The sequence below is a fragment of the Arachis stenosperma genome, chromosome 3, assembly GCF_014773155.1.
Source record: "Arachis stenosperma cultivar V10309 chromosome 3, arast.V10309.gnm1.PFL2, whole genome shotgun sequence".
NCBI classification, from domain to species: Eukaryota; Viridiplantae; Streptophyta; class Magnoliopsida; order Fabales; family Fabaceae; genus Arachis; species Arachis stenosperma.
In genome coordinates, this window is record NC_080379.1 from 58,527,557 (window position 1) to 58,546,561 (window position 19,005).

At 38.1% G+C, this 19,005-nt stretch overlaps 1 non-coding gene across 1 annotated transcript; it reads left to right on the top strand.

Annotated features, from left to right (window-relative positions):
• The first annotated feature begins 17,967 nt into the window (after nt 1-17,967).
• LOC130971603 (small nucleolar RNA R71) lies at nt 17,968-18,075 on the top strand. The gene has a single exon (XR_009082814.1). It is a non-coding gene; the product is annotated as a small nucleolar RNA R71 (small nucleolar RNA).
• The last annotated feature ends 930 nt before the right edge of the window (nt 18,076-19,005 follow it).

Genomic DNA, 19,005 nt, shown 5'->3' on the forward strand with positions numbered 1-19,005 from the left:
GTCAGATCCTAACAGACCAAGCACGCCAATCAACAGTCCAGCTTCGTCACCAATTGCTTGCTTTGCGCTGTTGAACATGAGTACGATCTTTCTATCGTTAGGCCGTTCCATAGCCTCCCTCATGCTTATTCTTGCCGGCTTGATTGTGCCGTTAGAATCTATAAGCCAAATATAATACCTTATATGTGTATCCGTTGTGGACAGCATGCGAGAAAATTAATATATAACATATATTCTAAATCATGTTGAACAAAGAAAAATTATTAAATACGTTACCGATGATCTTAACTTCCCAAAATTCTGTAGTCTTGCGTCCTTTGCGACTCTAAGATCTAGGATTAACAAAGGGGTCATAAGCTTCTTGGTCAAGAGAATCTACATTATGTGCATCAGCTGCCAAGTTTACATGGCCTGGCTCGAGTCCTGAATGTTATTTGTGCTCGTTTGTGGAGCAGGCCTTGGTACACTACGCGGCAGAAGGAAATGGCGTGAAGTTGGAGGGACACTATCACCACTGTCCGGGAGAATTTGAGAATCATCACGGTGGGAAGCTGAAGCGAGAGGCGGAGCTGTTTGAGGTTGCTGACATTCTGGTCCTAATTTTTGTTTTTTTGTGTAACAACCTTTCCTAGCTATCTTAAAAGATAAATAGCACCTGTTTCTCAAATAAAACAAATTACAATGAATGAGTGTTAAAGGATGATGTATACTTTCGTAATTCATAATTAAAATCCTATATTGATTATAATAATTACTTTCACAGAATATACATCAAGGGTTTACTAGGTGGAAGCCTAGTTTGGTATGCACTAATTATCTCCTTATTAAAAGATTTTTACATTTTACACGGCAAGTGCTTTTTTTTTTGTCTAAACCTAACGTCTAATTAAAATAACACATTCATAAGATTATTAATGAGACATGAAATAAAAAATTTAAACAAAAATATATATTTTAAATTCTATTCACTCACAATCAAGTCTTGGTCATGTCACAGTTATGCTTTTTTGGACAAGTTGTTACAAGCAAAAGTTGAATTTTAATTCGTTAATTAATAGTGCATCTAGAAATGGACAAGTTTATATATAGAATTAAGGTTTTAAACAGGTGAAACTACAATTTGAAATGAAATCTTTTATTATTTCAAAACTTTTATTGACTATATATAAACTAAGCATTTAATGAATATAATGCTAGCTAATAATAGAAATTCGAGTCATTATGTTGGATTCTATGGATAATACTAATTTGCAAACACAAATGTGTAGATATATATACACGTTAATGTGCACATACCTTTAAAAGAAATTGGCTTGTTGTCCACTTTAAAAGTCTGCAAGATATATCCGTTATAATCACTGAAAGCAAATCTTTACTTAATATTAATATAAGGAGCATATATTATTATTGGGTTCAACCGTTCAAGGAATGGGTCTTTTGCACAGGAATTATTTTATTGGATAAAGAAGTGGGCTTGAAAGAATGCTCTTCATGAACAGAAGAATAAACAGTGGAATAATAACAAATCACTTAATATATTTTAAATACAATATGGTGGTTGTAACACACATTCAAATCATCCAAACAAACAGGCTTCTATAAAACAATTACATACTTCATAAATACTAACCTTTAAGGTAAGCTTCATAAGGTGTTTGTTAATGACAATTTATAACACTATTAAGTAATGAAAAATAACACATGGTTCATGAAATTAATAAACAAACATAAGTGAAGATGACAGCTGAAGCAAGTTTAACCATCAAAACCAGGGCATTCAATTATTTATACCACACAAATCTCAAATCCAGCATTGAATTATATATAAAATGCAGTCAAAGCAATCCAATTACCACCTAGATCCTACTCCTGGATTTTTCCACAGCCATGGAGCTGCACAGTAAAGAAATATTACTTAGCCAAACTTTATATCACATTAATTGGTGTATAAACTACATTACTAACTGTGTAATATTATCTAAGATTTAAAATATTGACTTATTTTATCCGTGTCATATCCATCGTACTCAACTGCAGTTTGCAGACATGGATCAATTAACTCTTTCAGACATGTTTGCCTTGTGTTACAATAAAATTCTATCAACTGCAGTGCAAAATTCAGTTTCTTTAATTAAAACTTGTGGTCAACTTATGCTTGGTAGCTAAAGTTATTTACTGGTGTATATTGACTAGCTGTGTTTTTTCCTAATGTAAAAAAAAAAAGAGAATAAAAAGAAAACAAAAAGGTAGCAAAAGATGTATATCTATTTTTTTTCTAACACTAGTTTGATGATTATTGATTAATTCCTAGAGGACTAAATCACAGCACAAACTACTAATAGTTTCACACTTCAGTGATCATAAGAAAAATTTCTTCTCAAACATAAATTATCAATACATTCAAATTAACCATCTAAGTAAATACCACCTATTAGGCTATAATCACTGACTTAGCTACAGATAATGGAGTGGGATTTCATCAAAAAAATGAGACATGAGTAATTGGAAGGTCCAAAAAATTGGTTATCATGATAGGACTTTGATCAAATTTCTCATCTCTTTAAATATTACCAAATTTGATCAAAAGATTGAGGAGCATCGTACAATTATCAAAACATGCAAAACCTTCTTTGATAGTAAGAACACCTACCATAATCACATTTTAACATCACAAATTGAAAGAAACACTGGTGGTTACTGGAGCAGAGAGGACGAGCTAACAGCTGGCCTGAACGGACGACAACAATGCGGGCAAAGACAATGACGCGATAGGCAGCTTCCAGAGACCGAGATTGCGACACGAGATAAGCAGTCTTCGTCGGCGACAACAAAGGCAGGCCAGAGCGCGAGAGGTGAGAGCTTCTCTTAGGGTGTGGGGGCTTCGTTCAATGTATTCAGGGCTGTGAGGTAGGCTGGGGTGTACAAGGATTGAGAAGAAGACGCTGGGGTATTTCATATGAGGAGTACTCAAATTTCGCGAGTGTTTGAAATAGTTGATACTAAACCAAATCCCTAATTTCGAATGTTAGTGGAAATTAATAATATTAGTTCTAATAATAATAATGTGAACAACAATAATAATAGTAAGTATAATAATATTTACTCCAATGAGTATATATTGCCAAAAAAAAATAGGAAGATAACCAGAATGATTATAACAGGAGAAATCTGAAAAATAAAAATATTAAAGAACCTAAATTTAGTGTTGATATTTTAAATTTTAAAATAATAACAATAATAGTAATAATAATACGGTATAGGGGTTAATAATAATAATATTATTATTTTATTTAACCTTTTATCAATAGCTTTTTTCATTCTTATTTTTCATTTACTTTAAATTTAACAACTAAATTTAGTCCTCTTTAGCTTTTGATTCCTTTAAAATTAGCAATCTATGTTTTGGTTTTAAAATTAGCAATCTATGTTTTAGTTCCAAAACAGATATTCAAACTATCCCTGAAATTGATTTTCTCATGTGAAGGATCGAAATTGAAATCTCAAACCTTGAGCAACACCAATCATGTATAACTAAGCTGCTATATTCATTGTGTATCCGTTGCTCCTTTCAAATAAAGACTAATATTGAGAATACATAATCCATTTTTGTATCTATTATTTTCTATTTTCAAAGTATTATCACGAGTATATACTTGACTTTGCCTACATTTAACTCTTGTAATAAATAATTGTAAATTCATTTCATTAGAATCTTCTGCATCTAATGCTCATAATTATAATAATAAGTATGTGTGAATGATATGTAAAATAGTAGACCCGAGGGCCTTGAATGTGGCACAGAATATAATGATAAACTCAATCCATAGAATTATTCACCTCAATAAAAATAACCAAAGTACCAATCAACTCTAAATATCAGATTCTCTAAATACTCCAATATGATAAACTGTCCACCAAGAACATTCTTGATTAACAATCTGAATAGTGATAAAGTCATGACAAAATCAGCAAACAAGTGACGATCTATCCTATATAACCTGAAAAGAAATTCTTTAACTATTTTAAAGCACTGTCCTCAAGGATTCAAGTATCATTGTGCCCACATAGCCAAATGCCACGCATTCTTCTTCCCAGGAGACATTCCACTATAAGGATATTCATTCTCTTCTGGCGTTTTATTGAGGTCATAGGACAACATGGAAGCCTTTCGTCCAGCAGAATCTGCCTCATCAGAGCCATCGGAGGAGACAACGTCCTCTTTCTCCATTGAATATGGAACCACTTCCCCCACTTCTTCGGATGCCTTCTGGATCTGGGATCGAGATAACCCTGAGAGGTACATCATAGCCAAACAAGCCCAGAATATAAAGAATTAGTGTGTGAACATAATCTTATTACATTAATAGCCAATAAGTTGTCTTTCTTACGTTCCCATAGTCGTTCAAGTCCATGTTCTATGAGTTTGAATTCCTCTCGTGCTGCAATATCCAGTTCAACGACAAGAGTATTTTCATAGCATGCCTGCACAACATACCAAAAATAATGTATAATTACTGTTTGGATATAAAATGATACATTGTAATGCCTTACAATATAGGAATTTCAAAATTAATCCAAAGATTCGATACCTAAAATGTAGAAAGCAGGTGACTTGATCGAATAAGAATTAAATTATTTTTTTGCAATAGAAGGCAGATTAGAATGCCTGGAGACTTACTGAATTATTACTGAATGAGGTTCTATGTATACAAGAGACATCGTATTAAATATATGTAGGAGCTTAGTGTAATATAGTCAGCTAAGAAGGTATAACTCAAAGAAAAGGCCTCCACTCTATCTGACTACCAAACTAATAGTTAAGCTCTCCTTAACAGGTGTCAGGGAACCAATTTCTAATCATAGTATATACTATAAAAGTTCATACACTTAAAATTCTATAGTTCAGTTGTTCTTCAGAAATTCCAGACTACTTGATGCGGACATCAAAATCCCATAATATATGTCCCTAACAAGCTGCAAGATTACAGGCTGATGGAGAGAATCCAAGGTTTGCTAGTGAAGGGAAAAAAAGGGGAACAAGTGCAGAAATGGGGATGAAATGGAGCATGTACAATTAATTAATAACTATCCACCAAAAACTATTCATATACAGTTCTAATCAATAATAGCTTAATCCGTCAATAACCTTTAACTATCCTCATATACTAGATACAACTAATACTTCCAAGCAAATGAAACAAGATTGAAAAGCACTTATGTCTTGATGTGGTACTCATGCTGGTGAGAATTAAATGAAGTTACAACTTTACACCTTATGGATGTAGCATTGTAGTTTACCACATAGTCCATATTATCTTGGCCTAGTGAGATATCTTGTTACGTTCAATCAACATAAAATAAAGATAAAAAATGATATAAGTTAACAACAACAAAAGCCAAAAGGACGTGTTTTTATATTAGTTAGTTATTTTATATATATTTTTTCATATAATTTCTAACAAGACTTAAGTAAAAATTACATGGCGATTAGTTAATAAACACATGAATATATAACTTCACCTCATCAAGTATTCTCCGTGAGTACTGGTGTACGAAATTGTGATCTCAATGGCGCCAACAACTTGGTACGCACAATCGTAATATCACTCTTCTTCACAACTTCGCACAACTAACTAGCAAGTGCACTGGGTGGTCCAAGTAATAAACCTTACGTGAGTAAAGGTCGATCCCACGGAGATTGTCGGTTTGAAGTAAGCTATGGTCACCTTGTAAATCTCAGTCAGGCGGATTCAAAGGGTTATGGAGTTTTGATAATTAAAAGATAAATAAACATGAAATAAAGATAGAGATACTTATGTAAATCATTGGTGGAAATTTCAGATAAGTGTATGGAGATGCGTTGTTCCTTCTGAATCTCTGCTTTCCTACTACCTTCATCCAATCCTTCATACTCCTTTCTATGGCAAGCTGTATGTTGGGCGTCAACGTTGTCAATGGCTACTTCTCGTCCTCTCAGTGAAAATGGTCCTCTACGGTTTCCTGCATGGCTAATCAGCTGTTGGTTCTTGGTGCACGAAATTGTGATCACTACTTTTCAAAACATAAACAATCCCTAGTAATGGCTCCAAAGACTTGGTGCTCAATACCATGGCATAAACACAACTTCGCACAACTAACCAGCAAGTGCACTGGGTCGTCCAAGTAATAAACCTTACGCGAGTAAGGGTCGATCCCACGGAGATTGGTGGTATGAAGCAAGCTATGGTCACCTTGTAAATCTCAGTCAGGCAGACTCAAATGGGGTATAGATGATGAATAAAGCATAAAGATAAAGATAGAGATACTTATGTATATCATTGGTGTAAGAGCTTCAGATAAGCGAATGAAGATGCCTTCCCTTCCGTCTCTCTACTTTCCTACTGTCTTCATCCAATCCTTCTTACTCTTTTCCATGGCAAGCTCGTGTAGGGTTTCACCGTTGTCAATGGCTACCTCCCATCCTCTCATTGAAAATACGTCCCTGATGCTCTGTCACAGCATAGGCTAACCATCTGTCGGTTCTCGGTCCGGCCGGAATAGAATCCAGTGATTCTTTTGCGTCTGTCACTAACGCCCCGCCTTTCGGAGTTTGAAGCACGTCACAGTCATTCAATCATTGAATCCTACTCAGAATACCACAGACAAGGTTTAGACCTTCCGGATTCTCTTGAATGCCGCCATCAGTTCTCGCCTATACCACGAGGACTCCGATTAAAGAATCCAAGAGATATTCACTAAGCCTCATGTGCTTGTAGAACAAGAATGGTTGTCAGTCACCTTGTTCATGAGTGAGAATGATGATGAGTGTCACAGATCATCACATTCATCAAGTTGAAGAACAAGTGATATCTTGGACAAAGAACAAGCGGAATTGAATAGAAGAACAATAGTAATTGCATTAATACTCGAGGTACAGCAGAGCTCCACACCTTAATCTATGGTGTGTAGAAACTCCACCGTTGAAAATACATAAGAACAAGGTCTAGGCATGGCCGTGAGGCCAGCCTCTCAAATGATCTAAGAACTAGATGTCCAAAGATGAAAAATACAATAGTAAAAGGTCCTATATATAGAGAACTAGTAGCCTAGGGTGTACAGAGATGAGTAAATGACATAAAAATCCACTTCCGGGCCCACTTGGTGTGTGCTTGGGCTGAGCAATGAAGCATTTTCGTGTAGAGACTCTTCTTGGAGTTAAACGCCAGCTTTTATGCCAGTTTGGGCGTTTAACTCCCATTTAGGTGCCAGTTCCGGCGTTTAACGCTGGAAATTCTGTAGGTGACTTTGAACGCCGGTTTGGGCCATCAAATCTTGGGCAAAGTATGGACTATCATATATTGCTGGAAAGCCCAGGATGTCTACTTTCCAACGCCGTTGAGAGCGCGCCAATTGGGCTTCTGTAGCTCCAGAAAATCCACTTCGAGTGCAGGGAGGTCAGAATCCAACAGCATCTGCAGTCCTTTTGAGTCTCTGGATCAGATTTTTGCTCAGATCCCTCAATTTCAGCCAGAAAATACCTGAAATCACAGAAAAACACACAAACTCATAGTAAAGTCCAGAAAAGTGAATTTTAACTAAAAACTAATAAAAATATAATAAAAACTAACTAAAAGATACTAAAAACATACTAAAAACAATGCCAAAAAGCGTACAAATTATCCGCTCATCACAACACCAAACTTAAATTGTTGCTTGTCCCCAAGCAACTGAAGATCAAATAAGATAAAAAGAAGAGAATATACTATAGACTCCAAACTATCAATGAAACTTAGCTCCAAATTAGATGAGCGGGACTAGTAGCTTTTTGCCTCTAAACAGTTTTGGCATCTCACTTTATCCTCTGAGGTTCAGAATGATTGGCTTCTTTAGGAACTCAGAATCCAGATAGTGTTATTGATTCTCCTAGTTAAGTATGATGATTCTTGAACACAGCTACTTATTGAGTCTTGGCCGTGGCCCAAAGCATTCTGTCTTCCAGTATTACCACCGGATACATACATGCCACAGACACATAATTGGGTGAACCTTTTCAGATTGTGACTTAGCTTTGCTAGAGTCCCCAATTAGAGGTGTCCAGGGTTCTTAAGCACACTCTTTTTGCCTTGGATCACAACTTTATTTCTTTCTTTTTCTTTCTTTTTCTTTCTTTTTCTCCTTTTTTTTCGTTTTTCTCCTTTCCTTCTTTTTTTTTTTTGTATTCACTGCTTTTTCTTGCTTCAAGAATCATTTTTATGATTTTTCAGATCCTCAGTAACATGTCTCCTTTTTCATCATTCTTTCAAGAGCCAACAACTTTAACATTCATGAACCACAAATTCAAAAGACATATGCACTGTTCAAGCATACATTCAGAGAACAAAAGTGTTGCCACCACATCAAACTAATTAAGCTAGTTTTAAAGATGAATTTGAAATCCTGTACTTCTTGTTCTTTTGTGATAAAAACAGTTTTCATTTAAGAAAGGTGATGGATTCATATAACTTTTTGGCATAGACACTAAGACACTAATGATCATAAGACACAAACATAGATAAACATAAGCATAAAAATTCGAAAAACAAGAAAATAAAGAACAAGGAGATTAAAGAACGGGTCCACCTTAGTGATGGCGGCTTGTTCTTCCTCTTGAAGGCCTTATGGAGTGTTTGAGCTCCTCAATGTCTCTTCCTTGTCTTTGTTGCTCCTCTCTCATGATTCTTTGATCTTCTCTAATTTCATGGAGGAGAATGGAGTGTTCTTGGTGCTCCACCCTTAGTTGTCCCATGTTGGAACTTAATTCTCCTAGGGAGGTGTTCAGTTGCTCCTAATAGTCTTGTGGAGGAAGGTGCATCCCTTGAGGTATCTCAGGGATCTCATGATGAGAGGGGTCTCTTGTTTGCTCCATCTTTTTCTTAGTGATGGGCTTGAGATCATGCCTTCTCAGTTGAACCGGCTTTAGATGCCATAAATGGTTATGGAAAAACAAAAAGCAATGCTTTTACCACACCAAACTTAAAAGGTTTGCTCGTCCTCGAGCAAAAGAAGAAAGAAGAGAGTAGAAGAAGAAGAAGTGAGGAAGAAGGGAGTGGCTTTTGTGTTTCGGCCATAGAGGGGGAGAAGTGGTGTTTAGGTGGTGTGAAAATGAAGGAGTGAAGAAGGGTTTATGGAGAAGAGGTATTGAGGTGATTGGTGAATGGGTGAAGAAGAAGAGAGAGTGTGGTGGGTTGGTGGGGATCCTGTGGGGTCCACAGATCCTAAGGTGTCAAGGAAAAGTCATCCCTGCACCAAATGGCACTCAAAATCTCGTTTTGAGCCAATTCTGGCGTTAAACGCCGGGCTGGTGCCCATTTCTGGCGTTTAACGCCAGGTTCTAGCCCTTTCCTGGCGTTTAACGCCAGTCTGGTGCCCCTTTCTGGCGTTAAACGCCCAGAATGGTGCCAGACTGGGCGTTAAACGCCCAACTGCTAGCCTCACTGGCGTTTAAACGCCAGTGAGTTCTTCCTCCAGGGTGTGCTGTTTTTCTTCTTGTTTTTCATTCTGTTTTTGCTTTTTCAATGGATTTTGTGACTTCTTATGATCATCAACCTACAAAAAACATAAAATAACAAAAGAAAAAATATAAAATATAATCATTGGGTTGCCTCCCAACAAGCGCTTCTTTAATGTCAGTAGCTTGACAGAGGGCTCTCATGGAGCCTCACAGATACTCAGAGCAATGTTGGAACCTCCCAACACCAAACTTAGAGTTTGAATGTGGGGGTTCAACACCAAACTTAGAGTTTGGTTGTGGCCTCCCAACACCAAACTTAGAGTTTGACTGTGGGGGCTCTGTTTGTCTCTGATTTGAGAGAAGCTCTTCATGCTTCTTCTCCTTGGTGACAGAGGGATATCCTTGAGCCTTAAACACCAAGAATTTTTCATTCACTTGAATGATCAGTTCACCTCCATCAACATCAATCACAGCCTTTGCTGTGGCTAGGAAGAGTCTGCCAAGGATGATGGATTCATCCATGCACTTCCCAGTCTCTAGGACCATAAAATCAGTAGGGATGTAATGGTCTTCAACTTTTACCAAAACATTCTCTACAAGTCCATGAGCTTGTTTTCTTGAGTTGTCTGCCATCTCTTAGTGAGATTCTTGCAGCTTGTACCTCAAAGATCCCTAGTTTCTCCATAACAGAGAGAGGCATGAGGTTTACACTTGACCCTAAGTCACACAGAGCCTTCTTGAAGGTCATGGTGCCTATGGTACAAGGTATTGAAAACTTCCCAGGATCTTGTCTCTTTTGAGATAATTTCTGCCTAGACAAGTCATCTAGTTCTTTGGTGAGCAAAGGAGGTTCATCCTCCCAAGTCTCATTTCCAAATAACTTGTCATTTAGCTTCATGATTGCTCCAAGATATTTAGCAACTTGCTCTTCAGTGACATACTCATCCTCTTCAGAGGAAGAATACTCATCAGAGCTCATGAATGGCAGAAGTAAGTCCAATGGAATCTCTATGGTCTCATTTAACCTTACGCGAGTAAGGGTCGATCCCACGGAGATTGGTGGTATGAAGCAAGCTATGGTCACCTTGTAAATCTCAGTCAGGCAGACTCAAATGGGGTATAGATGATGAATAAAGCATAAAGATAAAGATAGAGATACTTATGTATATCATTGGTGTAAGAGCTTCAGATAAGCGAATGAAGATGCCTTCCCTTCCGTCTCTCTGCTTTCCTACTGTCTTCATCCAATCCTTCTTACTCTTTTCCATGGCAAGCTCGTGTAGGGTTTCACCATTGTCAATGGCTACCTCCCATCCTCTCATTGGAAATACGTCCCTGATGCTCTGTCACAGCATAGGCTAACCATCTGTCGGTTCTCGGTCCGGCCGGAATAGAATCCAGTGATTCTTTTGCGTCTGTCACTAACGCCCCGCCTTTCGGAGTTTGAAGCACGTCACAGTCATTCAATCATTGAATCCTACTCAGAATACCACAGACAAGGTTTAGACCTTCCGGATTCTCTTGAATGCCGCCATCAGTTCTCGCCTATACCACGAGGACTCCGATTAAAGAATCCAAGAGATATTCACTAAGCCTCATGTGCTTGTAGAACAAGAATGGTTGTCAGTCACCTTGTTCATGAGTGAGAATGATGATGAGTGTCACAGATCATCACATTCATCAAGTTGAAGAACAAGTGATATCTTGGACAAAGAACAAGCGGAATTGAATAGAAGAACAATAGTAATTGCATTAATACTCGAGGTACAGCAGAGCTCCACACCTTAATCTATGGTGTGTAGAAACTCCACCGTTGAAAATACATAAGAACAAGGTCTAGGCATGGCCGTGAGGCCAGCCTCTCAAATGATCTAAGAACTAGATGTCCAAAGATGAAAAATACAATAGTAAAAGGTCCTATATATAGAGAACTAGTAGCCTAGGGTGTACAGAGATGAGTAAATGACATAAAAATCCACTTCCGGGCCCACTTGGTGTGTGCTTGGGCTGAGCAATGAAGCATTTTCGTGTAGAGACTCTTCTTGGAGTTAAACGCCAGCTTTTATGCCAGTTTGGGCGTTTAACTCCCATTTAGGTGCCAGTTCCGGCGTTTAACGCTGGAAATTCTGTAGGTGACTTTGAACGCCGGTTTGGGCCATCAAATCTTGGGCAAAGTATGGACTATCATATATTGCTGGAAAGCCCAGGATGTCTACTTTCCAACGCCGTTGAGAGCGCGCCAATTGGGCTTCTGTAGCTCCAGAAAATCCACTTCGAGTGCAGGGAGGTCAGAATCCAACAGCATCTGCAGCCCTTTTGAGTCTCTGGATCAGATTTTTGCTCAGATCCCTCAATTTCAGCCAGAAAATACCTGAAATCACAGAAAAACACACAAACTCATAGTAAAGTCCAGAAAAGTGAATTTTAACTAAAAACTAATAAAAATATAATAAAAACTAACTAAAAGATACTAAAAACATACTAAAAACAATGCCAAAAAGCGTACAAATTATCCGCTCATCAGTTCTCGATCGTGTAGGAATATGATTTACTATCTTTTTGCGTCTGTCACTACGCCCTACAGTCGCGAGTTTGAAGCTCGTCACAGTTATCCCATCCCAGATCCTACTCGGAATACCACAGATAAGGTTTAGACTTTCCGGATCTCAAGAATGCTGCCAATTGATTCTAGCTTATACCACGAAGACTCTCATCTAACGGAATGGAAGGCTCTATTGTCAGGAGATGCAACCATGCGTCGTGGACCAGGAATCCAAGAGATACACACTCTAACTTTCGCAGGTAGAACGGAAGTGTTTGTTAGGCACGCGTTCATAAGTGAGAATGGTGATGAGTGTCACGGATCATCACATTCATCAGATTGAAGTACGAATGAATATCTTAGAATAGGAATAAGCATGCATTGAATAGAAGAACAATAGTACTTTGCATTAATACTCGAGGAACAGTAAAGCTCCATACCTTAATCTATGGTGTGTAGAAACTCCACTGTTGAAAATACATAAGACCAAGGTCTAGGCATGGCCGAGAGGCGAGCCTCCAAAATGTGATCAAAGGATCAAAAGATAATCCAAAGACGTCTAATACAATAGTAAAAAGTTCTATTTATTCTAAACTAGTTACTAGGGTTACAGAAATAGGTAAATGATGCAGAAATCCACTTCCGGGCCCACTTGGTGTGTGCTTAGGCTGAGCATTGAAGCTTTTACGTGTAAAAGTCTTCCTTGGAGTTAAACGCCAGTTTGTAATTTGTTTCTGACATTTAACTCTGCTTTGCAACTTGTTTCTGGCGTTTAACGCCAGAATAGGGCAGAAAGCTGGCGTTAAACGCCAGTTTGCATAATCTAAACTCGAGAAAAGTATGGACTATTATATATTGCTGGAAAGCCCTGGATGTCTAATTTCCAATGCAATGGAGAGAGCACCATTTGAACCTCTGTAGCTCCAAAAAATCTATTTCGAGTGCAGGGAGGTCAGAATCCAATAACATCTGCAGTCCTTTATCAGCCTCTGAATCAGATTTTTGCTCAGATCCCTCAATTTCAGCCAGAAAATACCTGAAATCATAGAAAACACACAAACTCTTAGTAAAGTCCAAAAATATGAATTTTGATTAAAAACTAATAAAAATATACTAAAAAGTGAATAAAACATACTAAAAACTATATAAAAATAATGCCAAAAAGCGTATAAATTATCCGCTCATCACAACACCAAACTTAAATTGTTGCTTGTCCCCAAGCAACTGAAAACAAAATAGGATAAAAAGAAGAGAATATACAATGAATTTCACAATATCAATGAAACTTAGTCCTAATTAGATGAGCGGGACTAGTAGCTTTTTGCTTCTAAACAGTTTTGGCATCTCACTTTATCCTTTGAAATTCAGAATGATTGGCATCTATAAGAACTTAGAATTTCAGATAGTGTTATTGATTCTCCTAGTTCAGTATGTTGATTCTTGAACACAGCTACTTTATGAGTCTTAGCCGTGGCCCTAAGCACTTTGTTTTCCAGTATTACCACGGGATACATAAATGCCACAGACACATAACTGGGTGAACTTTTTCAGATTGTGACTTAGCTTTGCTAAAGTCCCCAGTTAGAGGTGTCCAAAGTTCTTAAGCACACTCTTTTGCTTTGGATCACGACCTTAACTACTCAGTCTCAAGCATTTCACTTGGACCTTCATGACACAAGCACATGGTTAAGGACAGCTTGATTTAGCCGCTTAGGCCTGGATTTTATTTCCTTGGGCCCTCCTATCCATTAATGCTCAAAGCCTTGGATCCTTTTTACCCTTGTCTTTTGGTTTAAAGGGCTATTGGCTTTTTCTACTTGCTTTTTCTTTCTCTTTCTCTTTTTTTTTTCGTCACTTTTTTTTCACTGCTTTTTCTTGCTTCAAGAATCAATTTCATGATTTTTCATATTATCAATAACATTTCTCTTTGTTCATCATTCTTTCAAAAGCCAACAATTTTAACATTTATAAACAACAAGATCAAATTTCAAGATAAAATTTGAAATCCAAGTACTTATTGTTCTTTTGTAATTAAGCACATTTTTCATTTAAGAGAGGTGAAGAATTCATGGAATTATTCATAGCTTTAAGACATAGACACTTGACACTAATGATCATGTAATAAAGACACAAAACATAGCTGACACAATAAGCATAAAACCCGAAAACAGAAAAATAAATAGACAAGGAGATTAAGGAATGAGTCCACCTTAGTGAGGGTGGCGTCTTCCTCTTGAAGAACCAATGGAGCGCCTAAGCTCCTCTATGTCTCTTCCTTGCCTATGTTGCTCCTCCCTCATAGCTCTTTGATCTTCTCTAATCTCATGGAGAATGATGGAGTGCTCTTGGTGCTCCACCCTTAGTTGGTCCATGTTGTAACTCAAGCCTTCCAAAGAGGTGTTGAGTTGTTCCCAATAGTTGTGTGGAGAAAATTGCATCCCTTGAGGCATCTCAGGAAATTCTTGATGAGGATCTTCCTCATGCTCTTGTTGAGATCCATGAATGGGCTCTCTTGTTTGCTCCATCTTTTTATTAGTGATGGGCTTGTCCTCTTCAATGAGGATGTTTCCTTCTATGTCAACTTCAACTAAATTGCATAGATGACAAATGAGATGAGAAAAGGCTAACCTTGCCAAAGTGGATGACTTGTCAGCCACCTTGTAGAGTTCTAGAGGTATGATCTCATGAACTTCTACTTCCTCTCCAATCATGATACTATGGATCATGATGGCCCGATCCACAATCACTTCAGATCGGTTGCTAGTAGGATGAACTCCAACCATCCTCTAGCCACAGGCTTAAGGTCTGGTCTTCTCAATTGAACCGGATTGCCTCTTGAGTCTCTTTTCTATTGAGCTCCTTCCACACATAAATCCATGAGGACTTGGTCCAACCTTTGACCAAAGTTGACCCTTCTAGTGTAAGGACGTGCATTTTCTTGCATTATTGGCAAATGAAATGCCAACCTTACATTTTTCGGACTGAAATCTAAGTATTTCCTTCGAACCATTGTAAGCCAATTCTTTGGATTCGGGTTCACACTTTGATCATGGTTCTTAGTGATCCATGCATTGGCATAGAACTCTTGAACCATTAAGATTCCGACTTGTTGAATGGGGTTGGTAAGAACTTCCCAACCTCTTCTTCGAATTTCATGTCGGATCTCCGGATACTCATTTTTCTTGAGCATGAAAGGGACCTCAGGGATCACCTTCTTCTTGGCAATAACTTCATAAAAGTGGTCTTGATGGACCTTTCAGATGAATCTCTCCATCTCCCATGACTTGGAGGTGGAAGATTTTGCCTTTCCTTTCCTCTTTCTTGAAGTTTCTCCGGCCTTAGGTGCCATAAATGGTTATAGAAAAATAAAAAGCAATGCTTTGACCACACCAAACTTAAAAGGTTTGCTCGTCCTTGAGCAAAAGAAGAAAGAAATAAGGGGAAGAAGAAGAAAATGGAGGAGATGGAGGGAGATATGTGATTCGGCCAAGAGGGGGGAAAGGTGTTTGTGTTGTGTGAATATGAAGGAGTAGTGAGAGGTTTATATAGGGGTGAAGGGAGGGTTGGGTTTTGGTCATTAAGGAGGGTTTGGGAAGGAAAAGTGTTTTGAATTTGAAAGGTGAGGTAGGTAGGATTTTTGGAGAAGAGATATGGAGGTGATTGGTGAAGAGAATATAGGAAAGAGGGTATGATTTGATTGGTGGGAGAGAGAGAGAGAGAGAGAGAAAGAGAGAGAGAGGTAGGGTAGGTAGGGATCCTGTGGGGTCCACAGATCCTAAGGGGTCAAGAATGTATCATCCCTGCTCCTATTAGGCGTACAAAATGCCCTTGCTGTGCAATCCTGGCGTTTAACGCCAGATTGCTGCTTGTTTCTGGCGTTAAATGCCAGCTTTTATTCCTTTCCTGGCATTAAATGCCAGGTTGCAACTTGTTTCGAGCGTTTAACGCCAGATTATAGCCTGTTTCTGGCATTTAACGCCAGTCTGGTGCTTGTTTCTGGCGTTTAACGCCCAGAATGGTGCCAGACTGGGCGTTAAACGCCCATTCTACTACCCTTACTGTCTCCTCTAGGGTGTGCTGTTTTTAATGCTGTTTTTTATTTTTCTTTAATTCTTGCAATTTTTTTTGTGACTCCACATGATCATCAACCTAAAAAAAAGAAAATAACATGAAATAACAGAGATAAATAAAAATTGGGTTGCTTCCTAATAAGCGCTTTTTTAATGTCAATAGCTTGACAGTGGGCTTTCATGGAGCCTCACAGATATTCAGAGCATTGTTGGGACCTCCCAACACCAAACTTAGAGTTTGAATGTGGGGGGTTCAACACCAAACTTAGAGTTTGGTTGTGGCCTCCCAACACCAAACTTAGAGTTTGGCTGTGGGGGCTTTGTTTAACTCTGTATTAAGAGAAGCTTTTCATACTTCCTCTCCATGGTTGCAGAGGGAGATCCTTGAGATTCAAACACAAGGTAGTCCTCATTCAGTTGAAGGACCAACTCTCCTCTGTCCACATCATTCACAGCTTTTGCTGTGGTTAGGAAGGATCTTCCAAGGATGATGGATTCATCCTCATCCTTCCCAGTGTCTAGGATTATGAAATTAGCAGGGATGTAAAGGCCTTTGACCTTTACTAGCATGTCCTCTACCTGTCTATAAGCCTTTTTCATGGATTTATCTGTCATCTCTAATGAGAATGTGGAAGCCTGTACCTCAAAGATTCCCAGTTTCTTCATTACAGAGAGTGGCATTAAGTTTATGCCTGACCCCAAGTCACACAGAGTCTTCTCAAAGGTCATGGTGCCTATGGTACAGAGAATTAAGAATTTACGAGGATCCTGTTTTTTTTTTTTGAGGTAAAGTGTGCTGAACCCAGGTATTCAGTTTATTAATGAGCAATGGAGGCTCATCCTCCCAAGTCTCATTACCAAATAGCTTAGCATTCAGCTTCATGATTGCTCCTAAATACTAGGCAACTTGCCCTTCAACAATGTCTTCATCTTTTTCAGAAGATGAATAGTCATCAGAGCTCATGAATGGTAAAAGGAGGTTCAATAGAATCTCTATGGTCTCTAGATGAGCCTCAGATTCCTTAGGTTCCTCAATTGGGAACTCCTTTTTGTCCAGAGGATGTCCCAGGAGGTCTTCTTCACTGGAATTCACGTCCTCCTCCTCCTCTCTAGGTTCGGCCACACCAAGCAAGGTTATGGCCTTGCACTCTTTTTTTGGGGTTCTCTTCTGTATTGCTTGGGAGAGTACTAGGAGGAGTTTCAGCAACTCTTTTACTCAGTTGGCCCACTTGTGCCTCCAAATTTCTAATGCTGGACCTTGTTTCATTCATGAAACTTAGAGTGGCCTTAGACAGATCAGAGATTATGTTTGCAAAGCTAGAGGGGCTCTGCTCAGAATTCTCTGTCTGTTGCTGATAAGATGATGGAAAAGGCTTGCTATTGCTAAACCTGTTTCTTCCACCATTATTAAAGCCTTGTTGGGGCTTTTGTTGATCCTTCCATGAGAAATTTGGATGATTTCTCCATGAGGGATTATAGGTGTTTCCATAGGCTTCACCCATGTAATTCACCTCTGCCATTGTAGGGTTCTCAGGATCATAAGCTTCTTCTTCAGAAGATGCTTCTTTAGTACTGTTGGATGCATTTTGCAATCCATTCAGACTCTGAGAAATCAAATTGACTTGTTGAGTCAACATTTTATTCTGAGCCAATATGGCATTCAGAGCATCAATTTCAAGAACTCCATTCCTCTGAGGTATCCCATTACTCAAAATATTCCTTTCAGAAGTTTACATGAACTGGTTATTTACAACCATGTCAATGAGTTCCTGAGCTTCTGCAGGCGTTTTCTTCAGGTGAATAGATCCACCTGCAGAATGGTCCAATGACATCTTAGACAATTCAGACAATCTATCATAGAATATATCCAAGATGGTCTATTTTGAAAGCATGTCAGAAGGACACTTTTTGGTCAGTTGCTTGTATCTCTCCCAAGCTTCATAGAGGGATTCACTTTCTTTCTGTCTGAAGGTTTGAACATCCACTCTAAGCTTACTCAGCTTTTGAGGAGGAAAGAACTTGGCTAAAAAAGCTGTGACCAGCTTATCCCAAGAGTTCAGGCTATCTTTAGGTTGAGAATCCAACCATACTCTAGCTCTGTCTCTTACAGCAAAAGGGAAAAGCATAAGCCTGTAGACCTCAGAATCAACTCCATTGGTCTTAATAGTATCACAGATCTGCAAGAATTCAGTTAAGAACTGAAAAGGATCTTCTGATGGAAATCCATAAAACTTGCAATTCTGTTACATCAGAGAAACTAATTGAGGTTTTAGCTCAAAATTGTTTGCTCCAATGGCAGGGATTGAGATGCTTCTTCCATGTAAGTTGGAATTTGGTGCAGTAAAGTCACCAAGCATCTTCCTTGCATTGTTGTTGGGTTCGGCCGTGTCTCTTTCTTTTTTGAGATTCTTTGTAAGGTTTTCTCTGGATTGTTGTGCTTTAGCTTCTCTTAGCTTCTTCTTCAGAGTCCTTTCAGGTTCAGGATCTGCTTCAACAAGAATGTCCTTGTCCTTGCTCCTGCTCATATGAAAAAGAAGAGGATAGAAAAGGAAGAGGAATCATCTATGTCACAATATAGAGATTCCTTTATTTGAATAGAAGAAGATAAGAATAGGAGAATGAGAAGAGAAGAATTCGAACACAGAGAGGAAGAGAGGGTTCGAATTTTAAGATGAAGAGAAGGAAAATATTTTTATTTTTATTTTAATTATTAGTTAGAATTCGAAATTAGAGGAAGAAGTAGAATAAAATTAAAATTTAAAATAATTAGTTAATTAAAAGAATTTTTTTTGAAAAAGGGTGAGGAATTTTCGAAAATTAGAGAGAGAAAAGTAGTTAGGTGGTTTTGAAAAAGATAAGAAATAGTAAAACAAACAAAAAAGTCAATTAGTTAGTTGAAAAAGATTTGAAAATCAATTTTGAAA